The sequence below is a fragment of the Nomascus leucogenys genome, chromosome 11 (genome assembly GCF_006542625.1).
Source record: "Nomascus leucogenys isolate Asia chromosome 11, Asia_NLE_v1, whole genome shotgun sequence".
NCBI lineage: Eukaryota > Metazoa > Chordata > Mammalia > Primates > Hylobatidae > Nomascus > Nomascus leucogenys.
Genome location: NC_044391.1, coordinates 108976262 through 109004260, shown reverse-complemented (window position 1 = coordinate 109004260; position 27999 = coordinate 108976262). Strand labels below are relative to the sequence as shown.

Below are 27999 nucleotides of genomic sequence, written 5' to 3'. Positions count from 1 at the left end.
TTTATGGGCCCCTGGAAGCTCCGCCGGGGTCTATTTCTGAGGACGGGAACATTGTGCTTTGTTGGCAGGCTTCTTAAACCAAGGCCACTTGTGGTCATTGAAGAATCTGGGTCTGCCTTTTCAATGTTGGGGTCAAGGTATTAGATCCAGTCAGCCAATGTTCGCTGATTTGGATTCACAGCTTCTGCTAAACTTGGTGCATTTTGCTTCTTTGTTTGATGGGGGTCTTTTTCTAGTCTTGTTAGATGACTGAGAAGTGGGAAAATAGAATGGAGCTGGTCCAAATCAAAGACAAGTAGCAGAGGTGGAAATGAATAAGAATAATGTGTTCTCTGGGAATTTATACAAGGACAAGGCTAATGAGGCTTTGTTTTCAATTACTTAAAATGTAGTTTGTCATTGAAAAGATGATGTAATGTCTTTAAAACAGAAAACAAGCCAGAATCCCACACCATATCCAACTATTTGTATTTTTGCACATTCTTATCTATTTCTTGTCTTTTCATCATGCATGCATAATGTATATTTCATTTTATGGCCTGAATTTTTTTCATTTAACATTACATAATAAGCATTTTCCTTTTAAAGTTTGCATTTTCATGACTAGCTAATATAATTTTTGATGCTGTTTTATAATTAATAATGCCATTCCCTTACTTGAGACCTTGGAGTTGTCTTCAACTTGTTGTTTATTTGCTTGTTTTTTTGCTACTGTAGTGTCATGAACATCTTTGTACATTTTGCTTTTCGCTGTTATTGAGATATTACCTTTGCATAAATTCCAAAATTCCTAACAATGACATGGCTGGGAAATTATGCCTAGGCATCTTTATGACTCTTGTATTCTATTTTCTTTTTTTTTTTTTTTGAGACAGAGTCTTGCTCTGTCGCCCAGGCTGGAGTGCAGTGGCGCGATCTCCGCTCACTGCAAGCTCTGCCTCCCGGGTTCACGCCATTCTCCTGCCTCAGCCTCTCCGAGTAGCTGGGACTACAGGCGCCCGCCACCACGCCCGGCTAATTTTTTTTTGTATTTTTTTTTTTTTTTTTTTTTTTGAGACGGAGTCTCACTCTGTCACCCAGGCTGGAGTGCAGTGGCACGATCTCGGCTCACTTCAAGCTCCGCCTCCCGGGTTCATGCCATTCTCCTGCCTCAGCCTCTCCGAGTAGCTGGGACTACAGGCGCCCACCACCACGCCCGGCTAATTTTTTTGTATTTTTAGTAGAGATGGGGTTTCACCGTGGTCTCGATCTCCTGACCTCATGATCCGCCCGCCTCGGCCTCCCAAAGTGCTGGGATTACAAGCGTGAGCCACCGCGCCCGGCCTTCTATTTTCAAAAAAAAAAAAAAAAGTCTTCCAAGCATTCACTGTTTGCTCAAAGATTTTTCTACTTTAATATGTTACGTGTTTCAAATTTGTTTTCATTTGTACTTTACTGTTTAACAGCGAAGTTTAATGCTTTCCATGTGCTTTTGGTTTCTTTAAATCATATTATTAAAATTAAAAAGTATTCTGCCATATGTTTTCAGAATTTTTTGAAAACATCCAAGAAAATGTCCCAAAAAATATTTCCTAAGGAGTTCACATTTCCAAATTAATCAGCTATAAGTGCTTTGCGGCCACAAAGCAAAGAGAAGTGTCAAGCTAATTTGTCTTTCATTTATCTCATTAAGTGACTCTCATGTGTAATTCAAGTCCTGTCAGCAGTATTTTAAGGAATATTGAAAAAAGACAGGGACATTACCCCCCAAAACTTTCCATTCCAGTAAAGTTATTATCATATGACTGACCAGCCTTCAAAAATTGCTCAGTGTTGTAAGAAAAGGACAGAATAAGAGCTATGGGATTCAGAAAATGGGGAGATTATTTCTAGCTTGAGTGACAGAATGTGAAGAGTCAGAGAAGGCTTATTGGAGGAAATTGTATCTGAGCTGAATGAATAGGATGTGAGGTAGGGCCTATCTTAGGGTAGCAGAGGGAAGTGAGCTGGTGAGAATCTTTTGCCCATCTTATGTGAGGGAGCTCTTGACATTTTAGCTGTCTTCTAAATTGTAGCCACTCCTTTCCAGATTGGGAAATGGAGTGAGGCAGCGATGACCAATTCATGGTCACATGAAAGGGACAGTTCACATGAAAGGGAAGGTTTCCACACAATGCGACTTAAAAAAAAAAAAACTTGAAGAAAACAAAAAAGGGCCAGTTTCAACTGACTCCATAATGTTTAAATAATATTGCGCATTTTGAAAGACCTATAATTTGCAATGAAGTTTACTACCTTCCAATCCCTTCTATAACTTGGCAGACAAAGAAATCTGAGGTATTATTTGTTGCCCTGGAATAGACACATAAGGCTACTTGCTACCGGAGGCAAATGGTCCAGAACCCTGGCTGTTCTGTTCCTGCTGATTGATGGTTCAGGAGGCTGAAAGGATGAATATCTGGGCACTCTTAGGACCCACTGGGCAAACACTACATGGGAAGTTCTGCAGGTAGGTAAAGATGATTAATAAAAACAGTTTCCAGACCTAATCAGCGTAATATATAATAAATGAATTGGGCATTGAGACTGATAAAGAAAAAAATTATTACGGCCCTTGATTGGTCCTACTTTCACCAGGCTGTCTACCATAAGATAGAGAATTTTTAGTGTTACACAGAAAATAACATAATGCAACTCTGAAATTTTGACCGTATGTGTGATCAGATAAGTTGTGTTTTGCATTATCTTTCAAAGAGCAAAAGTCTTCACTAGCACTCTTTTTTCCACCTACAACAGAAGTTGACTCAACAATAGATTAGACATCAATTAGAATAATAGGTTTGAAGGTATCTTAGGGGCTTCTAATCCACTCTTTTTCCCAGTGAAAGAATCCCTTCCATAGTTTTTCTGATAAGCCACTGGCACCCACTAACTACCCAAGCTTGAAAAGCATCCAAAGACCGGATATTTACCTATGAAACATGTTATGGACCAGTTGATGAGAAAAATGTTTTGCACTTATCTGATGATGTCATTTCAGTAGGTTCAAAACAAGGGATCAAATAATACTCACATGCCAAGCGGGCAGAAAGGTAGCAAATAGATTTCTTAGAATCCTCATTTCACAAATAGAGCAATTTAGTTTATGTATTTGCTGATTTATTTAACCCCTACCTCATTTCAGAATTGTTTCAAGTAGACAGGGTACTTTGGTCGTTTATGGATTCAATAGCGGTTGAAAGGTTAGAAAACAGTTTAAAAGAAGGGAAGCTCTTTGCATAATAGAGAAAAATAAATTTGCACAAATATGTTTTGTAAAAGTTGCACAATTGGGTGCAATGCTTCTGTGGAAAAATTCCTGAAAACCTTCAGTGCACCACTGTACTTATTATATTAAAAATTCTAGCAGCTGTGCTTTTCTTCTAAATTGAGGAAATAAAGGAGTATCATGAGCTAATGCCACATCAAAGTGGCATGTTTCAACACTTCAACATCATGTGTTGCCAGAGTCAAGTTTTCCAGAAGCCCTGGCTCACCCCTCTGTTCCTGGAGGCAGATGTTGGAGTGGTCACTCCAGGGCAGCAGCAGTCAGAATTTCTTGGTTCTCCTTCCAGATTGTGGCGAGGTACTGGATATACTTTTTCCCACCTTAGTTTCTCTGGCAAAGCCCTTTGCCATGTAAAGGGATCATGGTTAAATGGAAACATTTGAAAGGTTGCCATGTGGAAAAGGAGCATAAGCCTATTCTGCATGATCCCAGAGGATATAACTAAGAGTGACAAGATGGTCCCTGCTGCAAAGAGATGGATTTGGACTTTATATAAACTATGAGGAAAGTAAGTCTTCTTAACCATTTAACACTTACGGGATAAACAACCTCATTTGACCTCATTTGCACTATTTAATTTAATTTAATTATTTCAACAACCCAAGAGGCAAGTATTATTAATTTTTAGGGACTGGGAAACTGACACTCAGAGAGGGTAAGTAACTCGACAAAAGTAATGCCATTTCTGAGTGTTCAGAGCTGAGACTTGAGTCAAGTCAAGCCTCACACCTGCTCAGTCATGTGGAGTTAGTTTATGGAATTAACCACTGAGTTAGACTCCCTTGAAGAAAATGGAGTAGGAAAAAGCCATCAAAATCAAACACGATTTAATAAGCAACAGGTTACTTTATAATCTGCAATTTAGAAATGATCGAGGTAGGTCTAACACCTGTAAAGGCATAGATTTAGAAGATGCAAATGCAGACATCTGTAGACATCTGAGGATGTTATAGATCCTGATCTACGAATGTCTGCATATGCCAAGTGAGGAGGAAGGCCTGCCCAAAGGGTCCTCACGTAGAAATGAGCACTATAAGCCGTGTGAAAAAAGAATCCCAGGCAATGAGAGAGTTGGTCTTTCTGTTCCACCCCTGTCGAGGAAGAGAAAAGAAGATATTCCTTACAGGACATTGTAGAAAAATGGATATTATGACTTAAAACCAAAATACTATGAGGTCCAGAGAAAGGAAGCAACTTTCCCAGGGTTCCCTAGCAAAAAAAAGGACAGGGTCTACATAGGCACCCAAGTCCCATAAAACCCTCAGGCCTATTGAAGTTCCACTGAGCAGCACAGCCTGTGAGTCTCCATTCTGACCAGGAGGTTTTTTTTGCCCCAGGCTGTGGGCTCCATGAGGGCTGGCTGGGCGCCTCTCTCATGCCTCCCACTAGTTTTGAACCCCTGCATCCCCACTGCTAGGTCCTCAATCAGTCTTAGGAATCTCAACCTACTTTCCTAAACCGATTTCCACTGTTCCCACTTGCCAAGTTAAGGCACTCAGCTTGCCTAAAAATACCAGTTAGAAATGGAAAGTGTCTCAGAGATCATCTAATTTAATCCTGGCATTTTACAGATGAGAACATAGGAAGCTCAGCGAGAATTAAGTGGGTTTCCCAGTCACTGGTAAACATTGTGCGCAGTGCCTATTATACGCCATGTCTGATGTTAGGAGGCGCCAGTGGCTATGACGACCTATGAAAACGGGACTTCTCCTGCCAAGGAACCCACTAAATATCCAGATGTAGGTGCCTGGTGGCTGAGCAGGGAAGGCAGGAGGTGAGATTCCTGGGTTGTGGTGTCTTACAATGTTGATTCACAGGCAGACTTTGAATCAGATTGGTCTCTTTTCTGGGCTTCAGTTTCTCCAGTTATACCGAGAGCGGGTGAGTGGTTTTCACACTCCTCCTCTGGGGACAGGAGAGGTAATGGCAGGTTTATACTGAGGGAACTTAGGAGACTGAGAGCCCAGAGAAGCCAGGGGCCTTGTGGGATGTCTGGCCTGTCTGTGCAGAGTGTTCTGCACATGGCACTCTCCTTGTAGATTCAGAAGGGAAGGCCTGGGGAGAAATGTGGGGGTGGGATGGGGTGCAGTGGGGGTGGGGGAACTAGACGTTCCCACTGTTTACAGGTTTGAAATTTTAATAATTAAAACTTGGCCCTGGTGCATGCCATACCAAAGGGACCATCACTGAATGATTCACTTCTCTTGGGAAACTCCCTGTGCCTGGGCTTGCTCCTGGAGGGCAGGGACCTTGGACTTTACTGGCCTCAGTACAGTGCCCAGCTCACTACAGGCACTCAGTGCTGTTTGTATTGTGGTGTGCTTTCCTCCTCCAGGGAGCATCTTGGAGAGGTAATAGACCATGAGCTGCTTGCTCCGTTTTCTTTGTTTATGAAAGTGCATACCATTAGACACCCTTGCCTTAAAGGAAAAAGTGCACACTCATCTACTCCTTTGTGAAGTGGTTGAGAGTCTGTCCTGCATGACAGTGCAGTGGCTGCAGCTCCCTGAAGCAAAACAAAGGATCTCTAGCGCTGTGCGTTGATGGAAAGAATATTTAACTAGAAGTCAGGATGCCAATATCTGAGTACTGGGTCTGTGCTAGGAGACCTTATGTGAGTCATAGACATGTTTCTGTGGCACTTTAGAGTTTAGAAAATCCTTCCTGTACATGGTTTTATATAGGCTTCACAATAACCCTCTGCATGCAGCAGTATTTCCCCATTTTGTTCCCATTTTCTAGAGAAGGAAAATGAGTCTTGGGGAGGTTAAAGGACTCTGGAGTCCCAGAGATACTTGGCAGTGCTGGGCCTTGATAAAAGGTCTTGCCAACATCAGAACCTCTTTTTACAAATGTTCTTTTGATAGCCTAGGTCCCAGGTTCATCTCTGCAAACAAAGATAGTGGGCAAGCTCTACAATCCTGTTCAACCCTGATATTCTGTGGCTCTATGGATCAATTGGGGCAGGTGCATTTGCTCTCTAATATTGTGTCCTTAGCATTTGAGTTTATACTATGATGTTGTGCTGTGAGACAGAGAGAGATATCAAGGGAAAAAGTGACACCATCACCACCATCTTCTGAGGGTGGCATCAGAGTGAGAAGGGGATTGGCTTTGGAGCCAGATCAAGGCAGCATGACATCTTGTCTCTCTCATTTATTGGCAATGAGACTTTGGACAAATCACAAAACCTCTTTGTACCTCTGCTTGGTCTTCTGAGTTTTCAAATGGGGGCAAAGATACTTACTTACAGGTTGATGATTGTATAGATCACATACAATTGCTTTAAAAAGGCTGATACATTTATTACCTGTATGCAGTTTGTGATGTGTATTAAAAGTTAGGTCCCTTTTCTTACTTTTGTCTAGTAGATATAAAAATTCAGCTTGTTGTCAACAACAGAGATTTGCTTAATTTCATGTGGCCCTGACAGTATAAGCTCTGTCTGCTGGAAGGGATCTTGAAACCACTTGCACACCTATCCATTGGAGTGTATCCAGGGGCAAAAGAGGACAAAGTATGATTTGATTGGAAGTGAGAGTAAATGGGCACAACAAGAAGTATCACTGCATATGAAAAATAATTTGAGAGACCCTTGTCTGCCTTAGTTCATATAAATTATTAATATTACCCATAATAAAATATCCATGTTTACTTTCATATTAAAAGAGCATATGGCATACAGCATTGCTCAATACTTATTGGTTGAGGAAGTGAATTCATTTTTGAATGAAAAATAATGCCTTAAAGTGTTTGCCACCAGGTAAAATTGATGTTCTAGGAAGATTCATCATACTTAACTGTGGCCTTCGGTACCTTGCTGCACAACCTCTCACTTCTACCCTGAAGAGCGTGAACCCCACAGAGATTCATTCTTTTACTGTGCAGATGAGAGATCTAGACTGGCAGATGTAAAGTTGTAAATGCTGAGTTGGTCTAAAACCCGGGTCTCCTGAGTCTCAGCCCAGGACCATACCACTGAACCACACTTTTTTATCCTTAGGTTTCCAGACCTTCAGACTTTCAGCTTCTCTGTATCATCTGCTTTTTTGGTTCCTCCATACTCAATGCTTGGAGGTTAGAATTGAAGAGCTTTCTGTGCTTTGCTGGGGCCGTGTTTCACAATTTTGACAAATATTCAGCTTGCCCATGTTAGTTTTCAGAGTCCTCGGTATTAACTGTTTGAAGAATATGGTTTGTGAAGGACTTTATGACTGTTTTGATTATTTCTTCCATGTATATCTCCAAACTATTTGAGTAAAAACATTTTTGTGCCTGGGAGAAAAATACTAAGCCTTGCCTTGTTTCTAAGGAGAGGAAACCGAGGTCCAGGGTGAAGAAACTTTCTCAGTTAGATGTAGTCCCTGGAGTGACAGCCTGAGTTCCTGTATTTCGTCCTTTTCAGGTACCTATAGCACACTGGTTTTCTGGCTTGGACACAATCTTCCCTGAAGCCCAATCTGGGAAACTTTCCAAGCAGAGACACCCAATTTTGCCAACCTTGCTGCCACCTTTCCCAAGATACTCACTTCCCAGCATACCAAACATTTCCTCTTTCTTCCTTCCCCCACCCCCTCCTCCTTCCCCTAGATCTGTTCCTCTGCCCAACATTTCCCTGGCTGTCAGAACTTGTTTCTTGTCAATTGCTTCTCCCTAAGCCTAGATACACCCAGTGTGGTGTCCTTGACAAAACATTGTGTGGGGGTGATGCAACAGCCCAAGGTGTCAAAATAATTAGGTAATTAAAGCAAGGGAAGGTCAGGGTTTCTTCTGTTTGGAAAGACAAACACACACAAAGAGAAAAGCAGAACAAGGAAGCCAATTTCACATCTCCTTTGTTTCTCCCTTGCTCCTTGACCCAATGTGAAAACTCAGTACCTACGATCAATTCTCTCTGAGCACTGGAATAAGAACCCACTTGACCTAGTATGCATGGCAAGTTTGAACACCAAGGAATAGAACGTTTAAAGGTTTCAACACACCCTTGTTGTTGTCTTGCCTGTTTGTTTTCACTCCAGCCCCACCCTGAGCTTCTACTGGTGCAATGGCCCCAGATGGTGGCTCAATGCCATGGATGGGATATTGCTCAAAGGAGTCTGTGGGTACGAAAGGCGGAGTCTCCACCCAGGAAACCAAGCCTCAAGGTCATCTTCCCTTGGCTCTTATTTGTTTATTTGCTCAACATTCCACAGTTATTAAGAGCCTGCTATGTTTTAGGGATTGTGCTTGGAGCATAGGATGGGGCTGAGAGGATGCAGAGAGCAATATGAAATAGCCCCTGTCTGTCTGGGAGGAGCTTACTGTCTAGTGAGAAAGTGGCCATATGGGCAAGCATCATAGTTTTGCTGGGATGACAGGTCTCAAACTGAGGTCCGAACAAAGTTCTAGAGATCTTAGAGAAGGAAGTGACCAACTCCCTGGAGGACTCTAGGAACAAGTGACAAAGGAGGTGACATTTGAATTATAACTTTAAGGATGAGTGAGGTTTCTCCAGACAAGAGGAGCAAAGAGGTCATTCTAGGCAGAGGAAGAGCATATTCAAAGGCAGGAAGGATGAAAGAGCATATTGCCTTCTGAGAATGTAGAGTTCATTGATACTAAAATTGGGGCTATGCTGGGGTAGGTGGGAATGAGGAGATATGGCTGAATATGTTGGTAGGGGCAAAATCAAGAGTGTCTTTAACAAGATGCCTGGAATATGGCCTGCCCTGATGGCATCAGGGCACCACTGGAGATTCTAGGGCATAGGAGATGAGAGTAAATCTATAAGGCAGTGGTGGCAGCAACACTTCCTCCAGCCATCTTCCTGCTGGGGACACACTCTCATGTCTCCTCTCCTCTACCTTTCTCGGCCATTAAATAAGGTAGCTTTCAGCATCAGCCTCTTCCCAGGAAGAGCTCACACTCAGATGACTGACTCCGGGGACCCAGAGACTCTCCCACTCACAGCTCAGCCATCCACGTGAAGTGGAATGATAGAGTGGTTACACAAACAGCTTTGGCTTTAGAGTCCCGGTTTTGACTGGCTTCAGACACCCCTGGTTTGAACCTTGCCTCTGCCTCTTATCAGCAATGGTATATTGAGCCAGTGACTGAACTCCTCCAAAGCTTCAGTTTGCCTTTGTAAAATGAGATTGAAGGGTAATCTTGTCTTCCTGATTGGGTTTTCTTGGGAGGTAAATCAAGTGCAACACCATGCAAATCACCAGTTAGCATAAATTTGCCATGTTACACAACACCTGATTCATAGCACACGGAAGTGCTTTGTAAACTGTGTATGTGATAGGCCTTCCAATTGGTGTTTTTTAGCCCTGTTACCAGCGTAACACATCATATGTCTTTTGATAATGTGGCACTAAGATGTGGGCAAGAGGCTCCCTTGCCTTGGGCCAAATACTTTATTTCTGAAGGTAAATGCCACCATGTACCACAGACAAAAAAGCAAATAAACCTGAAAAAGAGGGCGTGGGCACATCTGTCATTCAGGATCCAGTACTCATAGCTGGCATAGCCAGACCCATAATCTCAAACATCCATTTTTGTGACAAAAACCATTGAGGCCCCCAGATCTACAGATATTTTCCCGGTGTCATTGAAACAAAAGGCAAATGTGTCTAGACGCTGTGAATGTTTGGGAGTTGTGCTATCATGGACTTTGGAGATGGATAATGCTTTGAAGTACAAAAAAATATTTGAATGGTTAAAGCACTTAGGTAAGAGAAATAAAACAATTCACTTGTTAAATCCTTCCTCTCAGCATAAATGTAATAGATTCTTGATAACAAAGTAGTGCTGAGTGTCCATTTGCTTGCTTCTCTTTATGTTGTAATTCATGACTCTGAAGGTAGCAGTTAGCATGAATTTGCCATGTTACTTATGGCAGTTGAGGGATGCTTTGCAAAGTGAAATAATTCATATTATTCTTAAATTTGTGTATATGTAGGTTGAGACATAATCTGTATGACAAATATGATACAGATTCATAATATTTTCAACTAATTGGCTATTACAAGCTGGCATTATTAGTAGTTTAATGTGCTTAAAGAAATGATTAAATAAGACAGAAGTAAAATTCCAAAAAATTAAATTTAAAAAATTAGCTTTACCTAAATAATTTTGATTTAAAATTTTGAGATATATTATCATTTAATTATAGTTTTCTTTTGAATTTTAACTAATAATTTTTAATATTTAAAGTTTTTTGTTTTTTTTTTTTTTGAGACGGAGTCTTGCTCTGTCACCCAGCTGGAGGGCAGTTCTGCTATCTCAACTCATTGCAACCTCCGCCTCCTGGGTTCACACCATTCTCCTGCCTCAGCCTCCCGAGTAGCTGGGACTACAGGCATCCGCCGCCAGGCCTGGCTAATTTTTTTGTATTTTTAGTAGAGACGGGGCTTCACCCTGTTAGCCAGGATGGTCTCGATCTCCTGACATCGTGATCTGCCCGCCTTGGCCTCCCAAAGTGCTGGGATTACAGGCATGAGAGAAGAAATAATTTTGAATATGTATACAGAAAGTATTTTTTAAAATTTTTTACATTTACTTTCATTTGCATTTTTAATAAAAATATAGTCAAATTGTAGGCACTTTGAATACTGTTAGAATTTGTTGTACTATTTTTTAGATCAGCACCATCCAGTAGAACTTTCTTATAACACAAATGTTCTTCACCTGTGCTGCCAAAATGGTAACCACTAGACATATGTGGTTATTGACTATGCGAAATGTGGCTAGTGCAACCGAGGACATTTAACTTTTATTTACTTTTAGTCAATTTAAAATTAAATTTGTATATCTACATGTAGCTAGTGGCCATTGTATTGAACAGCACATTTTTAGATCATTGAAACAGAACAAGTCTAGAGGATAATTGACATAGAAAAACACTAAAGGCCTGCAGAAAAGAAGAAAGCTGGAAGAGAAAAAGAAATAAAGAGGTGATCTGCCTAATTATTTAAAATAGAAATAATGAGAGTAAGCAAATTGACTTACATGAAGAAAAGCCGGTGTAAATTGGAAAAAAAAAAGGAAAAAAAAGCAGCAGTTGGGTAATATACAACAAAGACAAAGCAAATGCTTGAATGTTAGCATCAAGTTTTTAGAATAATAATACTATTTAGCTAAGCATAATGATGCATTTTGTAGCACTAATGGATCAATCATTTCGGGTGAAAAAAAGAGAAAATTTCTGGATCTAGTGGGAATTACGTGGAACGTGGTGTTGAAAGGTCCACACATGTAAGTCAGATTAAAAGGGAACAAAATGAATTTTCATACTCAATTCATCAAGATTGCTCCAGGGGCAAAAGTCACATTGAACAACTAACAGTTACGCATATTACTGAACTATACCGAAAAAGAAAACAAATATATCAAAGTTAATATCACTGGTTTTACATTGCCTGTAAAGGTACAGATTTTGATTTCAGTGAACTAAAAAAAGCAATTTTTAGTTTTAGTCATTTACTTAAAAGATTGGCAAAAGCAATCCTATAATGACACTAACATGGATGATAAGGAAAAAGGTATAGAAGCTAGATTTTAGGCAAAAATCCAGAAGCATTCTTTGTGCTATATATGGATCGTAATTTAAATTTGTTACTGGAAGATGAGCCTCAATTGTGCTAACTGAAATTACATTTGGAACAATTCAAAGATTATATTCAGTATTTTGGGGATCTGCCCAAAGATAAAGCATCCTGAAAAAAAATATATCATGATCTGACAGGCATTCTTGAACACAGGAAGGAGAATGCTATTAAAACAATTTGATTTAATAGAGACAAGATAGAATATGCACTAGAAGAAATAAGCAAAACAGTAGAATATCCTCAAAGAAATGTTGAATTATAGTCTTTGGTGGAAAAAAGCAATTTTGAATTTACACTATCTCCTGTTATTTGGTATGAATTATTGTTTGCTGTTAATATTATTAGCAAAATATTATAACCAAATACATCAAAGTTTGGCTTTTTCACTTTTAAATATTTTTTCTTTTCTTTAATTCAAAGAAAATGATTTTTGAGGTCAGGTGCTCTGGCTCATGCCTATGATCCCAGCACTCTGGGAGGCCGGGGAAGGAGGATGTCTTGAAGCCAGGAGTTTAAGACCAGCACGGGCAACATAGCAAAACCTCCTTCTATAAAAAAAAATAAAAATAAAAATTAGCTAGGCATGGTGGTGAGTGTCTGTAGTCCCAGCTGCTCAGGAGGCTGAGGTGAGAGCGTTGCTTGGGGCCAGGGTTTCAAAGATGCTGTGAGCTGTGTTTGTGCTACTGTACTCCAGCCTGGGAGAGAAAGAAAGAAGGAAAGAAAGGAAGGAAGGGAAGGGAAGGGAACATAGAAGAAAGAAAGAGAGAGAGGGAGGAAGGAAGGGAGGGAGGGACGGAGGGAGGGAGGGGAGAATGAAAGAGAAAAAAGGAAAAAAGAAAGAAAATCTTCGGAATTAGAGAACTACAATGTCAAATACGCAATTTAAGTGACATCTCAATAAAATAGAAGAAAACTAGAAGAAAATAAAATACCTGGCATGATTACCAGAGACAAGATTCATGTATAAGTAATCCCCAAATTCACTATATAGCTATTTTCCAGCTGCTATAGATCAGCTGGAAAATAGAGAAATTTGCTCAAATTTCTCTCTGTTAAAGAGAAATTTAACTGTTAAAGAGAAATTTGAGCAAATTGAGCAATATATTGTTTTCCGTTTTTGTTATTATATTCCAGCATTTTTAAAAAATGGAAAAAAGTTAAGAAATATTGTGGGCACTGGAACTCTAAGAGCCCGTGTAAATGGTGGTGATAGAAGTAATAGAGATGTGCTGTAGAAGCATTTTCTGTGGTAGTGGTACTTTACCGTATGTGACCCATAGCAATGCTCAAAAGTAAAAAATAAGATTTATGGTTCATTTTAAAATCTAAGTATTGTTACAATAATTTTATTAACTATTCCAGCTGCTATTCTCTCAGGCAAATGGATGCAAGGGATAATCCGGTGTTGAACCCTCCAGGAAAGACTTGGAATTTCCTTCTGAGAGCTAGAGAAATGGGACTTTTGACAGACAGCTAACCGGGTCATTAATGATAGAGAAGGAGCATTTTCTGTTTTTTGTTGTGATGATTTCTTTCTCATTGTTGACTTTGGTATTTACTGAGAATACAGACTGCTAATCTTCTGTGAGCCCCAAAGTATCTGGGTTTTCTAATTTTTGAGATGTTTATCCGAACTAACTCATAGAACTAAGTGACATGAGACCTGGGCTCTGGTTGTCTGGGAAACATTTCAAACAAGACCAGACTTTTTTCTCTTAAACGTGATCCCCCTTGATATTTAAGTTCTCATGCATTTGAAGGGCATTTAACTCCCCACATTCATAATGTTTTCTAGTCTTCAGGTATAGGCTGCATTTTGCATGAGGCATCTGATGTGTGAGAGGAAGTCTATCAAGGGAAATTATACCTAAACCTATATCTGCATCTGTATCTATCCCTACATCTATAGGGATCTGTCCAGTGTTTCTGTCTTTCAAGTATGCAATTTCAAACTTCTTACCAGTGAGAGAGAGAAATATAACCTGGACCCTTTTTTGAAAATGCGAGTATTAAAAAGAGCCACATCTAATGTCTAATTCTCTGAAACAATTGCTGGGTGCAATATACCTTTAATGCTAAGGTGTTATTCTTTTAAGTGCCTGGTTAACATAAAGGTTTTATATTATACAAAAACATAATACCATGATTATGGAAATAAAAAGCCACCCACAAGCTTACTATCTTTACAAATCATCTATTTTCATTCTTTCCTGTCTTTTCCAAAAAAGCATATTTTTTTCACAGTGTTGGATGTGCAGCACAAATATAATTTTGCATTCTGATCTCCTTCCTAGCATCACACATGAGTAATTCCAATGTGGTCTTTATAATGACCTATTTGAATGACTTTAAAATATTACTTTAGTGGATATATTATAATTTATGTCAACATTCAAAAATCATTAAATCTTTGGGGGACATTTAAGTTACTTCCAATTTACTGTTTACTTCTATTATCGATATCTCTTTGGCCACATTTCTGCCATTTTTTTTTGTCTTCAATCATTTTCTAACAGTAGGATTGTTGAGTTAAAAGAGATGAAAACTTGATGAAATTGTTGGCTGTTACCTCCTTTAATTAATTTGCTTTTAATCACAGTCTTTCTCCCTCATTTAAACAAACTAACTTAGTAACTCACTAATTCACTAATTAACTAGCTCAGTGTTCCAGTTTCCTGGTTTGTTCCTGGTCAAATCTAACAGGTTCACAGGGTCCTTTGCTTTTTCTCCTTCCTGACAATGAACCTCTGGTTTGCAGATCTTTACACAAATAAGTTGCAGTGATAACTTTTTGCCCCAAAGCCTGATCACTTCAGAGATCTATTGTCTGACTTCAAGGAATTCCCCATCTGCAAAAGCCTCGATGGGACACAGTGTCAGTGATTGTGAAAGGAGCATACTGGTAGGTCGGATAAGGCTGGGCTCCTGGCCATCAGCTCTTTCTGTCTCTTACCAATTAGGTCTGTGCCAAGGCATCTTGGGCTCTGCCACCAACCTGTCCCACTGGCTCTTGCTAAAAGGTAGGCAACCATGTGAGCGTGGGCACTGGCGCTGGCACTTACGATACGCCCGCTCTTCCTGGAACTGACCTAGGTCCTGTGAGGAACCCATTGGGCAGTCAGGCACAATCTTTACCCTCAAGAACACTGTGGGCTGAGGAGATAAGATATGTGTGCTCTAAGAATATGGTTGAGAGTTTATGATTCCATAGAGGTTCAGAAGAGAGGAATACTCTCATGGGCCCTAAGGTAGGACTAGAAGGACAGATAGAAATAGGAGAGGCAAGTCAGGTGTACAACTGGAGTCCCAACTACTCAGGATGCTGAGATGAGGGGATAACTTAAGCCCAGGAGTTAAAGACTGCAGTGACCTGAGATCATACCACTGCACTCTAGGCTGGGCGACAGAGTGAGAGCCTGTTAAAAAAAAAAAAAAAAAAAGGCAGAAAAGCATACAGAGGATATTTATGGTTGGTGCAAAAGTAATTACGGTTTCAGCCCAGTATCCACAAGCAGAGCTTTTTGATTCATCAGAATTAGAAAACTACAATGTCAGAAGAAAAGAGAGAAGAATCAAACAGATGCAATAAAAAATGATAAAGGGGATATCACCACCAATCCCACAGAAATACAAACTACCATCAGAGAATACTACAAACACCTCTACACAAATAAACTAGAAAATCTAGAAGAAGTGAATAAATTCCTCGACACATACACCCTCCCAAGACTAAACCAGGAAGAAGTTGAATCTCTGAATAGACCAATAACAGGCTCTGAAATTGTGGCAATAATCAATAGCTTACCAACCAAAAAGAGTCCAGGACCAGATGGATTCACAGCCGAATTCTACCAGAGGTACAAGGAGGAACTGGTACCATTCCTTCTGAAACTATTCCAATCAATAGAAAAAGAGGGAATCTTCTCTAACTCCTTTTATGAGGCCAGCATCATCCTGATACCAAAGCTGGGTGGAGACACAACCAAAAAAGAGAATTTCAGACCAATATCCTTGATGAACATTGATGCAAAAATCCTCAATAAAATACTGGCAAACTGAATCCAGCAGCACATCAAAAAGCTTATCCACCATGATCAAGTGGGCTTCATCCCTGGGATGCAAGGCTGGTTCAACATACGCAAATCAATAAACGTAATCCAGCATATAAACAGAACCAAAGACAAAAACCACATGATTATCTCAACAGATGCAGAAAAGGCCTTTGACAAAATTCAACAACACTTCATGCTAAAAACTCTCAATAAATTAGGTATTGATGGGACGTCTCTCAAAATAATAAGAGCTATCTGTGACAAACCCACATCCGATATCATACTGAATGGGCAAAAACTGGAAGCATTCCCTTTGAAAACTGGCACAAGTCAGGGATGCCCTCTCTCACCACTCCTATTCAACATAGTGTTGGGAGTTCTGGCCAGGACAATCAGGCAGGAGAAGGAAATAAAGGGTATTCAATTAGGAAAAGAGGAAGTCAAATTGTCCCTGTTTGCAGATGACATGATTGTATATCTAGAAAACCCCATTGTCTCAGCCCAAAATCTCCTTAAGCTGATAAGCAACTTCAGCAAAGTCTCAGGATACAAAATCAATGTACAAAAATCACAAGCATTCTTATACACAAATAAGACACAAACAGAGAGGCAAATCATGAGTGAACTACCATTCACAATTGCTTCAAAGAGAATAAAATACCTAGGAATCCTACTTACAAGGGATGTGAAGGACCTCTTCAAGGAGAACTACAAACCACTGCTCAATGAAATAAAAGAGGATACAAACAAATGGAAGAACATTCCATGCTCATGGGTTGGAAGAATCAATATTGTGAAAATGGCCATACCGCCCAAGGTAATTTATAGATTCAATGCCATCCCCATCAAGCTACCAATGACTTTCTTCACAGAGTTGGAAACAACTACTTTAAAGTTCATATGGAACCAAAAAAGAGCCTGCATCGCCAAGTCAATCCTAAGCCAAAAGAACAAAGCTGGAGGCATCATGCTACCTGACTTCAAACTATACTACAAGGCTACAGTAACCAAAACAGCATGGTACTGGTACCAAAACAGGTATATAGATCAATGGAACAGAACAGAGCCCTCAGAAATAATGCCGCATATCTACAACTATCTGATCTTTGACAAACCTGATGAAAACAAGCAATGGGGAAAGGATTCCCTATTTAATAAATGGTGCTGGGAAAACTGGCTAGCCATATGTAGAAAGCTGAAACTGGATCCCTTCCTTACACCTTATACAAAAATTAATTCAAGATGGATTAAAGACTTTGATGTTAGACCTAAAACCATAAAAACCCTAGGAGAAAACCTAGGCATTACCATTCAGGACATAGGCATGGGCAAGGACTTCATCTCTAAAACACCAAAAGAAATGGCAACAAAAGCCAAAATTGACGAATGGGATCTAATTAAATTAAAGGGCTTCTGCACAGCAAAAGAAACTACCATCAGAGTAAACAGGCAACTTACAAAATGGGAGAAAATTTTTGCAACCTACTCATCTGACAAAGGGCTAATATCCAGAATCTACAATGAACTCAAACAAATTTACAAGAAAAAAACAAACAACCCCATCAAAAATTGGGCGAAGGACATGAACAGACACTTCTCAAAAGAAGACATTTATGCAGCCAAAAAACACATGCAAAAACGCTCATCATCACTGGCCATCAGAGAAATGCAAACCAAAATCACAGTGAGATACCATCTCACACCAGTTAGAATGGCGATCATTAAAAAGTCAGGGAACAACAGGTGCTGGAGAGGATGTGGAGAAATAGGAACACTTTTCCACTGTTGGTGGGACTGTAAACTAGTTCAACCATTGTGGAAGTCAGTGCGGCAATTCCTCAGGGATCTCGAACTCGAAATTCCATTTGACCCAGCCATCCCATTACTGGGTATATACCCAAAGGACTATAAATCATGCTGCTATAAAGACACGTGCACACGTATGTTTATTGCGGCACTATTCACAATAGCAAAGACTTGGAACCAACCCAAACGTCCAACAGCGATAGACTGGATTAAGAAAAATGTGGCACATATACACCATGGAATACTATGCAGCCATAAAAAATGGTGAGTTCATGTCCTTTGTAGGGACATGGATGAAACTGGAAATCATCATTCTCAGTAAACTATCGCAAGGACAAAAAACCAAACACTGCATGTTCTCACTCATAGGTGGGAATTGAACAATGAAAACACATGGACACAGGAAAGGGAACATCACACTCTGGGGACTGTTGTGTGGTGGGGGGAGGGGGGAGGGATAGCATTAGGAGAAACACCTAATGCTAAATGACGAGTTAATGGGTGCAGCAAACCAACATGGCACATGGATACATATGTAACAAACCTGCACATTGTGCACATGTACCCTAAAACTTAAAGTACAATAATTAAAAAAAAAAAACTACAATGTCAAATGTGCAATTTAAGTGATATCCCAATAAAACAGAAGAAAATAAAATACCTGGCATGATTACCAGAGACAAGATTCATGTATAAGTAATCCCCAAGTTAACTATATAACTGTTTTCCAGCTGCTATAGATCAGCTGGAAAATAGAGAAATTTGCTCAAATTGGTGTGATGGCTTGATTGCTGCCATGATCAGCTGCCCTCCTCCAGGCTCTGCCTACACCTGCACACAAAACAGTATGGCCATGCATAGGCAGGGTATACCCTGCCACCCACCACAGTTTTGATCTTCGGGTAAACCTCACACTGTGGGGCCTCAGAGCGTTAGGTTTGCTTCTCTAAGTCCTCCTGAATGTGATTATTAGCAGTTTTTAAAGGTGTTAAATAAAAATTATATTAGGCCATTGTTTTGGACTACACTCCTGCACTAGGTCCCAACAGACCAGAGTAAAAAATCAAAATTATGTCATCCTTGCTATAATTCCATGTCGCCAAATCTAAGCTAAGTTGTTATCTGACTGGAGAATCAGAAGAATTAGCCAATTTCCAAAACAGGCCAGTTTACATCTTCGGTTGGCATAATAATGAAGTTTCCCTTTTTAAATCCTTACACAAAAAAGGTAGGCTGAACTTGGATAGAACAGGAGGTCATTATGTTATTGAAACACACCAGGTGCAGAAGGATAAATATCAAATGTTCTCACTCATGTGTGTGCACTGAAAACTTTGATCCCCTAGAGGTAGAGAGTAGAACAATAGAGGCCAGAGGCTGGGAAGAGGGTATGTGTAGTGTGGGGCAGAATGATGATCGGAGGTTGGCTGATGGGTACAGGTGTGTTTCTCCCAACACATAGAAATGGTAAATACTCAAGCTGATAGACCCCTAAATACCTTCACTTGGTTATTACACACTCTATGCATGTAACAAAACATCACATGTACCCTATAAATATGTACAAATATCACATATAAATAAACAAAAATTTTTAAGACAACCTTTAACAAAAAGGCAGCCTGAAGTAACTTAATGTGAATTAATCAGTTATTTTTCTACTGTTCTGTCTAAAAGTAACTGATATAGTATTTGTTCTTTGCTCCTGCTTTCTTCAGCCCTTCTCTGTCTATAAAGCAAACCTCTTCTGCTCCGTTCACTGGGACACTTATTTCATTGTACAGAATGGAGTGTTGCCGGATTCTAGAATTGCAAATGAAGCCAACTGAGATCTTTAAACTAAATTTGTTGTAATTTTGTCTTTTGATAAAAGAGATTTAATCATCTAGAGTTCACTAAACCCAAGGATGTTTAAAATGAATGGAGAGTTGGCCACATGCCCGAGGTTCACCTATTCACCCAGGCATTACCGTGCAGGCCATTTATTTCATAATTTCTCTTGAGAAACTGTGGCAATAGCCAGAGGTAACAGAGGTGGCAGATGAGTCAAGGAGAGAGGGTGACTCAGAGGCAGCCATCTCTGCCCCCTTCACTGGCATCCCTGAGCATGCCAGCGTCCGTAGAGATTTAGACCTCTGTTTGGATATTGCTTTAAAGAGATTAAAGGATCTGCATTCCTGGAAGCCTCCTTCCCCGTTTCTGCCCTAGGCCCTTCAGACCATGCCTCAGTTCATTCCTTTGTAATGATATGAATTCACATTCCTTGGGAATTTTTTCTATGCCAGGAATTAACTCTGTCATTTACACTCGTTATCTTTTTTTGTTTTGTTTTGTTTGAGATGGAGTCTCGCTCTGTCGCCCAGCCTGGAGTGTCTCGGCTCACTGCAAGCTCCACCTCCCGGGTTCAAGCCATTCTCTTGCCTCAGCCTCCTGGGTAGCTGGGGCTACAGGTGCCTGCCACCGTGCCCGGCTAATTTTTTGTATTTTTAGTAGAGATGGGGTTTCACCGTGTTAGCCAGGATGGTCTCAATCTCCTGACCTCATGATCCGCCCGCCTGGGCCTCCCAAAGTGCTGGGATTACATACACTTATTATCTTATTTACTTGTTACCCACTGCCACACAGATAGGATGATTATTACCACTTTACAGATGAGGAACCTGGGGCAGAAAGAAAGTAGCCCATGGTGAGCATAGTAATACCTGATAGAGCCGGGATTTGAAGATAGGTTGTCTGACTCTAGAGCCCATGCCTCTGGCTACTCTGGAAGTCTGCCTTCTTTAAACAGGTAAGATTGGAATGTCTACATCACAAGACAAACCCAATCATCTCAAATAGCAAGTCAAAGCTGAGGATCCTTAGAATTGGCTTGTAATAGAGCAAGAAATCTAGAGGAGAGGAAATTGGTTAAGGAATATTTTTAGGCAGTCTTCTTCCTATGCAGGCAGCCACAGAAGGCTTGGTTGGTGGAATATGTCTCAATAGTTCTTGCTGGTGGTTGGAGGAGGTCAGTGGTCCCTAGGAAGGAAGAGAAAACAACATTTTTGGAAGAGGAGGAGCCGAGCTGTTTAACAGCTCTCTTCCAGGCTCCACTTCTCTGTATTCTTTGTGCAATGCTTTTTTTTTTTTCCCCTGGGGGTGGGGTGGGGGGAGTTGTGATGAAATTTATTACCCTCAAACACAGCTTCGATCATGTCTCCTACTGCTCAAGAACCTCCAAATAACGGGTTCCCAGGACCTAAATCAACAATCTTCAAACTTCTCTAAATATGTAACCCTAGTGCTGAAGAAGACTGGCATGTGCACCTCAATAGATTTATAGTACATGTGTGTGCCTGTGTGTAAAACCATGCCAATAGATTATGCACTTTGTAATAACAAATTAAAACTAGGAAGTACAACAGAAGATATGAACATGAAATAAAGACTATTTTCAGATGCATGCTATTCTTAATGACATCTTACTATCTTTTCTACTATCTCAGGGCATAATCCACACCTTAGACAGGGCTCATCATTAATAATAGTGAATGTAAATCCATACTTGAAGCATTCTTCCTGAAAATTTGAATTTTTTTTGTTTACTGTTCGAAATATATGATCAGGTCATCATTAGTTTTATCCTCCCCAAAATGTGGCTAAAAAAAGCTAGGATAGGAGAAAAGTCAGCTCTGCCATTTTCTTGTCATTTGCTTGTGTTCATTATAAGTGCTATTCTCAATCCACAGGTTCTTTACAGAAATCTTTTAAAAATCACTGGGTCTATTATGTGACTTTTTATTCAGTTAAATCTAGGTAAAAATTCATAAACCCATGAAACCAGATAATTAAGAATGGTGGTGTGGGTACCTCACAGACCCTCTAGGGCATAAAATTTCGACCCCTCCCTCAGAATAGCCTTAGTTGGACATGTGGCAAGAAACTGTGTGAATAGGGATCTAACAAGGACCCCATACTCAATCCATATACGAAATAATAGTACTTTAAAACTTTTCCCTTTTAAAAAATAAAAGTAAACATAAATGAAAATTCATTATGATTTGCACACCCTTCTGAGAGCGCACACTGCACTTTGGAAATCTTTGATCTACCAAGATAGGATTTCTTAGGCTTCCAATATCAGTGACCTACTTCTTTAGCCACACCTCCAATCATCACCACACCTGCTCCATTCCGTGATGACCCACACACTCAACTGTACAAACACATAGGGCTAGTCATCTTCTCTGGAAACTTTCTTACCACGAGACCTGGCTCAGGCTGTTCCCTCTGCTTGGAACACCCTTGCTTTCCTTTGCTGCCTTTAGAAATTTTACTAAAAACAATGCCATCTAACATTTATTGACTTCTTACTGCGTGCCGGACACTGTTGACAATTCTAGGAGGTAGGTGCTATTATGAGAAAGGTGAAGAGTAGAAAACAGTTCAAAGCCAATCAGCTGGGAAATGAGAAATCCAGAAAACAAGCCCATGAGAGCTGCTAATACTCATACTCTATCACTGTAGGTGTGTTTTAATTTAATTTTAATCTCAGAACAGACAAAGTCTTCACTACACCCTTCCCCTCTTTCTACTACTAGGGAGATGGGATTAGCTGCTTCCCTTTTAAGTTTTCACACCAGCTTGTTGGTAAATATCATATAGCATTTATTTCACTCTGCCATATACTGCTGTTATTTGTGTACATGTCTCATACCCACAACTATACTGTGAGCTCTTCAGATGAGAAACCACACTGGATCCTTCACGGCATACAGCAGAGACTTAGTAAAGTAAATATGGTCATTGAATGAATTAATTAATGGATAGATGGAAGAATAAATGAATGGATAGGGAAAAACAAAGGTCATAGGTTGGGTATAATGTAACTTGAAATTTCCTGGCGGCCCGAGAAACACACTACATTCTAGTATGGGCCTGCAATAGATTACAAAGATTTCAAACCTCAATGGGAGAGAAGATTTCATTTCTCAATACTTATGAAAGCACTTGTGAGTTATCTTACTCTCTAATATGTAATGGCTAGTTGATAAAATCTCAAACTTGTATCTATGTAATCTAACATCGCAAAACACCGAGTGCATTAAAGAGCTGTTTCTCTATTTTGAATTTACACTGGAAACTTTGAATGACTTGAGAAGGATTTTTGGATACGCCATTTTAATGTTGGTGATAATGAAAGTCATTTACAGAAGAAATTTTAGCTCATTTTATATTGAAATTAACAAACACACGCACCAGAGTTTAGGAATTTCTCTTCCTTAATTTTACTGATTCAGAAACTGAGACTTACAGAGGTGAAGTGACTTGGCCAATAATCACGTCATCAGGAAGTGACAGAGCTCATACCCAGCCCCAACCTTTGAGACTTAATTCCCATGCTATTTCCCCATTCTGCTCCTCAAACACAAAATGAGTCCTAGAATGTCAGACATTTGAGCTATTAGAAACTCTTTACTATGGGCATAGAGTGAATAGCCCCGTTTTGGTATTTTGGAAATGCCATTCTGTATAAATCTGCAGGCTTGAGCATTCTTCGTAGCAGGGGAGGGACTAGCAGGCATTTAATCCCTAGATGACTAAACAGAAGCCCAGTCCATCTGTGATAAATATTCCTTCCAAGGGCCACAGGGTGCACGGCAGAGCAAGCATCCTCCTTTTCCGCCTCAGTGCTGAAACCATCATAAAATAATTCCATCCTCTGCTTGGTCAGTTAATTCTTCCTTCCTTTTTTTTTAAAAAAAAATTCTTACTAATATTTGACTGCGTTCTTATGCAGAGGTACATATGCAGCGCTCTGATGATAAGCTGCACAGTAAAACAGCCTGTCTGGCAGGTACCTACTAGAGTCAGGGATGTGAGGGTATACAGAGAGGGTCTTATTCTTAGTTCTCGAGAGCTGGAAGAGAGAAAGGCAAAACCCAAAGCCTCCATGCCCCTTTTCCCACCTTCCCTAGACGTGGCATCTGCACCTGGCCAGATGACAACCATAGACTCCCTTGAAAGAATGGTTATTAAAGCTACCTTCATGTCCCATCCTATAACAATGGTGGAAGTGAGAGTGGAACCTAGAGGACAGAACTAGAGAAGAAGGGTGCACACTAAAAGCAATATGTTTCCCATTCATTATGGAGCAGAGCTTCCTGACAGATACACAACAGAGAAAGGGGCTGCTTTCTGGAATAGTGAGCTTGCTGTCATTGGAAGCACTTCATCTGGACGATCCCTCCTTGAGAGTAGTATATAGGGCAGATATTAAGAGAGTAGATGGTTTGGCTTCATCACTGCTAAAACACCCCTTTCAGCAATAGCATTCTGTATTTCTCCAAATATTCCACACTTGAATGCCTAGGGAGATGGGTTTAGCAAAGCTCATCTGTTCCGTAAAACTTGGCCACAGTACAACGTCTGCTGCCTGGTCACAAAGCATTTTATAGACAGCTGTTTCCACCCCTATCTCAGAAGTGTGGTGAAAAGGGAATTCCGAGACAGGTGAGGGGCCTTCCATTACGTGAGCTGGTGGGAAGACGCCCCCACCTCCAGAGCTGCCTCATGTCTGAGCCCACACTCTTCTCAGTTGGATCTTAGCTCAGTGACTTCTAGCCATATGAAATGATCCCATTCCCCTGGGAAGCCCACTACCCCTGGGAATGCCTTAGAAAATTTTTTTCTAGATTATAAAGTCACACAATTGCAGTGTTTGAACAGTCTTAGAGGTCATGGAGTCAAACTCTCTGGAATCCACAGGAAAGCAATGTTTCCCACTGACTCCAGCTGAGAACTCATAAATGGAATGAGCCCAATGGAATCCTAAGGAATTCTGAGCCGACAAATAAATAGGGCAAAAGCCACAGCCAAGTCTTCTGCAAACTTATCCCAAGGAAACACAGAGCCAGTCTTTACGGAGAGAAAGGGCTGAGTTCCAGGGGAGGGGAAAATGTATAATGTGTTGAGGTTGCAAGTGTTTGGAGCAACAGGGAACAAAAATGACACAACGATCAGGCATGGTGGCTCATGGCTGTAATCCCAGCACTCCGGGAGGCCAAGGCAGGTGGATCACTTGAGCCCAGGAGCTCAAGACTAGCCTGGGCAACATGGCAAAACCCTGTCTATACAAAAAATACAAAAATTAGCCAGGCATGGTGGCATGCCTATAATCCCAGCTACTTTGGAGGCTAAAGTGGGAGGATCATTTGAGCCCAGAATGGCTGCAGTGAGCTGAGATTGTGCCACTGCACTCCAGCCTGGGTGACAAAGCGAGACCTTGTCTAAAAAAAAAAAGACACACCTGGGAGTCATCTTTCTCTTGAATGGTCTGCATTTCACAGATGAGAAGTTAGCAGGATCTAGGGGAAAGTAATGAACTGGGGATCAAGAAACAGGCCACCACTGACTTGCTGTGTGACCCGTGGAAGAACTTTTAACCTCTCTGAGTCACAGTTTCCTCACAAGGATAATAGCGTGTGACCAGGTTGATTGGGGGATCAGATCAGATAACGAACATGAAGCACATTTAAGTGGTAATATTAGACAAATGGAAAATGCCAATATGATCAACTCTGCCTTATGTGCTTTTTTAGTGTCCCCAGGTAAAAGAAGTGAGTTGATATTATTTTTCCCTATTTTCAGATGCAGAAGTCAAGGCATAGGGATGTGAACATACGTGGGTCGTGTTCCATAGTACCTGGACCAAGAGAAGAGGTCTCTCTATGTTGAGAAAAGGGCAATGCCTTCCCACAGCATGGTACTTCTTCTCCTTCTGAGAATGATACTGTTACATAAAGGTTTTGGGTGGTGCCCCAGACCACAGAGATTTCCTTCTGCCCAGCTGCGTGAGGCACACATATCCTGGGATGGCATTAGGAAGATGGCCACTTTCACATCAACTCATGTGCTCTGGCACCGACCTCTCTTCTCTCTACCCAACCCAACTTCCCACCCACTGCTATTGGGATGATACCTGCTCTTGGGTAAGGAACGCATATCCAAATGCTACCTCAGATCAGGGAGGTAATATCTGGCCTCAATTCTCTGCCCTTAAAGAATCTTGCAGCCAAATTGGGTAAAGAATCAAGACCCATCGGTGTGTTTTATTCAGGAGACCCATCTCACGTGCAAAGACACACATAGGCCCAAAATAAAGGGATGGAGGAATATTTACCAGGGAAATGGAAAGCAAAAAAAAAAAAAAAAAAAAAAAAAAAAGCAAGGGTTGCAATCCTAACCTCTGATAAAACAGACTTTAAACCAACAAAGATCAAAAAAGACAAAGAAGGGCATTACATACTGGTAAAGGGATCAATGCAACAAGAAGAGCTAACTATCCTAAATATACATGCACCCAATACAGGAGCACACAGATTCATAAAGCAAGTTCTTAGAGACCTACAAAGAGACTTAGACTCCCACACAATAATAGTGGGAGACTTTAACACCTCACTGTCAATATTAGGCAGATCAACAAGACAGAAAATTAACCAGGATATTCAGGATGTGAACTAAGCTCTGGACCAAGCGGACCTAATAGACATCTACAGAACTCTCCACCCCAAATCAATAGAATATACATTCTTCTCAGCACCACATCGCACTTATTCTAAAATTGACCACATAATTGGAAGTAAAACACTCCTCAGCAAATGCGAAAGAATGGAAATCATTACAGTCTCTCAGATCACAGTGCAATCAAATTAGAACTCAGGATTAAGAAACTCAGTCAAAACCGGACAACGACATGGAAACTGAACAATCTGCTACTGAATGACTACTGGGTAAATAACGAGATTAAGGAAGAAATAAATAAGTTCTTTGAAACCAATGAGAACAAAGACACAATGTACTAGGGTCTCTGGGACACAGCTAAAGCAGTGTTTAGAGGGAAATTTATAGCACCAAATGCCCACAGGAGAAAGCGGGAAAGATCTAAAATCTACACCTTAACATCACAGTTCAAAGAACTAGAGAAGCAAGAGCAAACAAATTCAAAAGCTAGCAGAAGGCAAGAAGTAACTAAGATCAGAGCACAACTGAAGGAGACAGAGACACATGGACACAGGAGAATGAGAACACATGGACACAGGGAGAGTAACACCACAGACTGGGGCCTGTAAGGGGTGGGGAGTGGTGGGGAGGGATAGCATTAGGAGAAAGATCTAATGTAGATGAAAGTTTGATGGGTGCAGCAAACCACCATGGCACGTGCATACCTATGTAACAAACCTGCACATTCTGCACATGTATCCCAGAACTTAAAGTATAATAATAATAATAATAAAAGAATGTCATAGCCATCATCTATTGTATACAACAGACCTCAAATTAGTCTCTCTCTGCTTCTCCAACAGGGTGGCCTCTTCTATGAAGCTCTCTACCCACGGGTTTCCCCAACATCCCATCCCCCACCCCTCTGGTTTCTCCTCCCCATCGTCTTCACTTCAAAACGAGAAAAGAAAAAGAAATTCAAGTGACTCATCAGTCCACATAGGCAGGAGTGGGAGAGGCGGAGAGAGTGAATTTGTGGGTCCAGATGAATATTTCCGCAGGCCTCTTGACTGCTTCACACGATCTGCTGTGCTTCATGAAAAAGAGGATATAAAAATCTGAGTGGTGCCATATTGTCTCCAAAAGCAGCCAGAGTGAAAATGAAGTGTGACTGCCGCCTCCCCAAAACGCAGGGCAGCTCCTGCCTCACATCCACAAATGTGGTTCAGCGGGCTGCCTTGCCCTGCTTCAGGAAGCCTACATGGTGGGCACTGTGGAGCCCCAGCCACCTTCCTCACACAGGGCTATCCCGGGCCTCAGTGCCAGGCCCCCTGGATACACAGCACAGTCTGCTGGGGGCACTGAACAGGATGCCAATGCAGGGGTGTTTTCTCAGAGGCTTATCCCACCTGCAGTGCCAGGTTTGACAAGCCCCACAAATCTATGCTCTTCGGCCGCCTTGAGAACTTTCCAACCAGGGATTCTTACTGAGCAGAGTGTGCATGGAGAGAAAGAGTCAGAGTTGGGGGGGCTTGCCCCTCCCTTAACCAGAGGGATTCCACTTTTAATGTACCTTATGTACTGGGCACTTGCCTAAGATTTCACTGGAAAAAATCGGAGCAAACAAAAATGGAAACAACCTGGAAAGCCCTCGTGGGTCTAGCCCAGTGGTTCTCAAACTTGAGTGTGCCTCAGAATCTTCTGGAGGGGTAGATAAAACACAGATGGCTGGGCCTCTCCCCAGACTTGCTGATTCATTATT

The 27999-nt window shown here is 40.9% G+C and overlaps 1 long non-coding RNA gene across 1 annotated transcript in view; it reads left to right on the top strand.

Moving 5' to 3' along the window:
- The window catches only part of LOC115837363, a 40432-nt gene extending 13091 nt beyond the window's left edge, over positions 1–27341 (top strand). The window contains exon 2 of the long non-coding RNA XR_004032414.1: positions 25386–27341. This is a non-coding gene — a long non-coding RNA (uncharacterized LOC115837363). The remainder of the gene's footprint in view (positions 1–25385) is intronic.
- Positions 27342–27999: the final 658 nt, after the last annotated feature.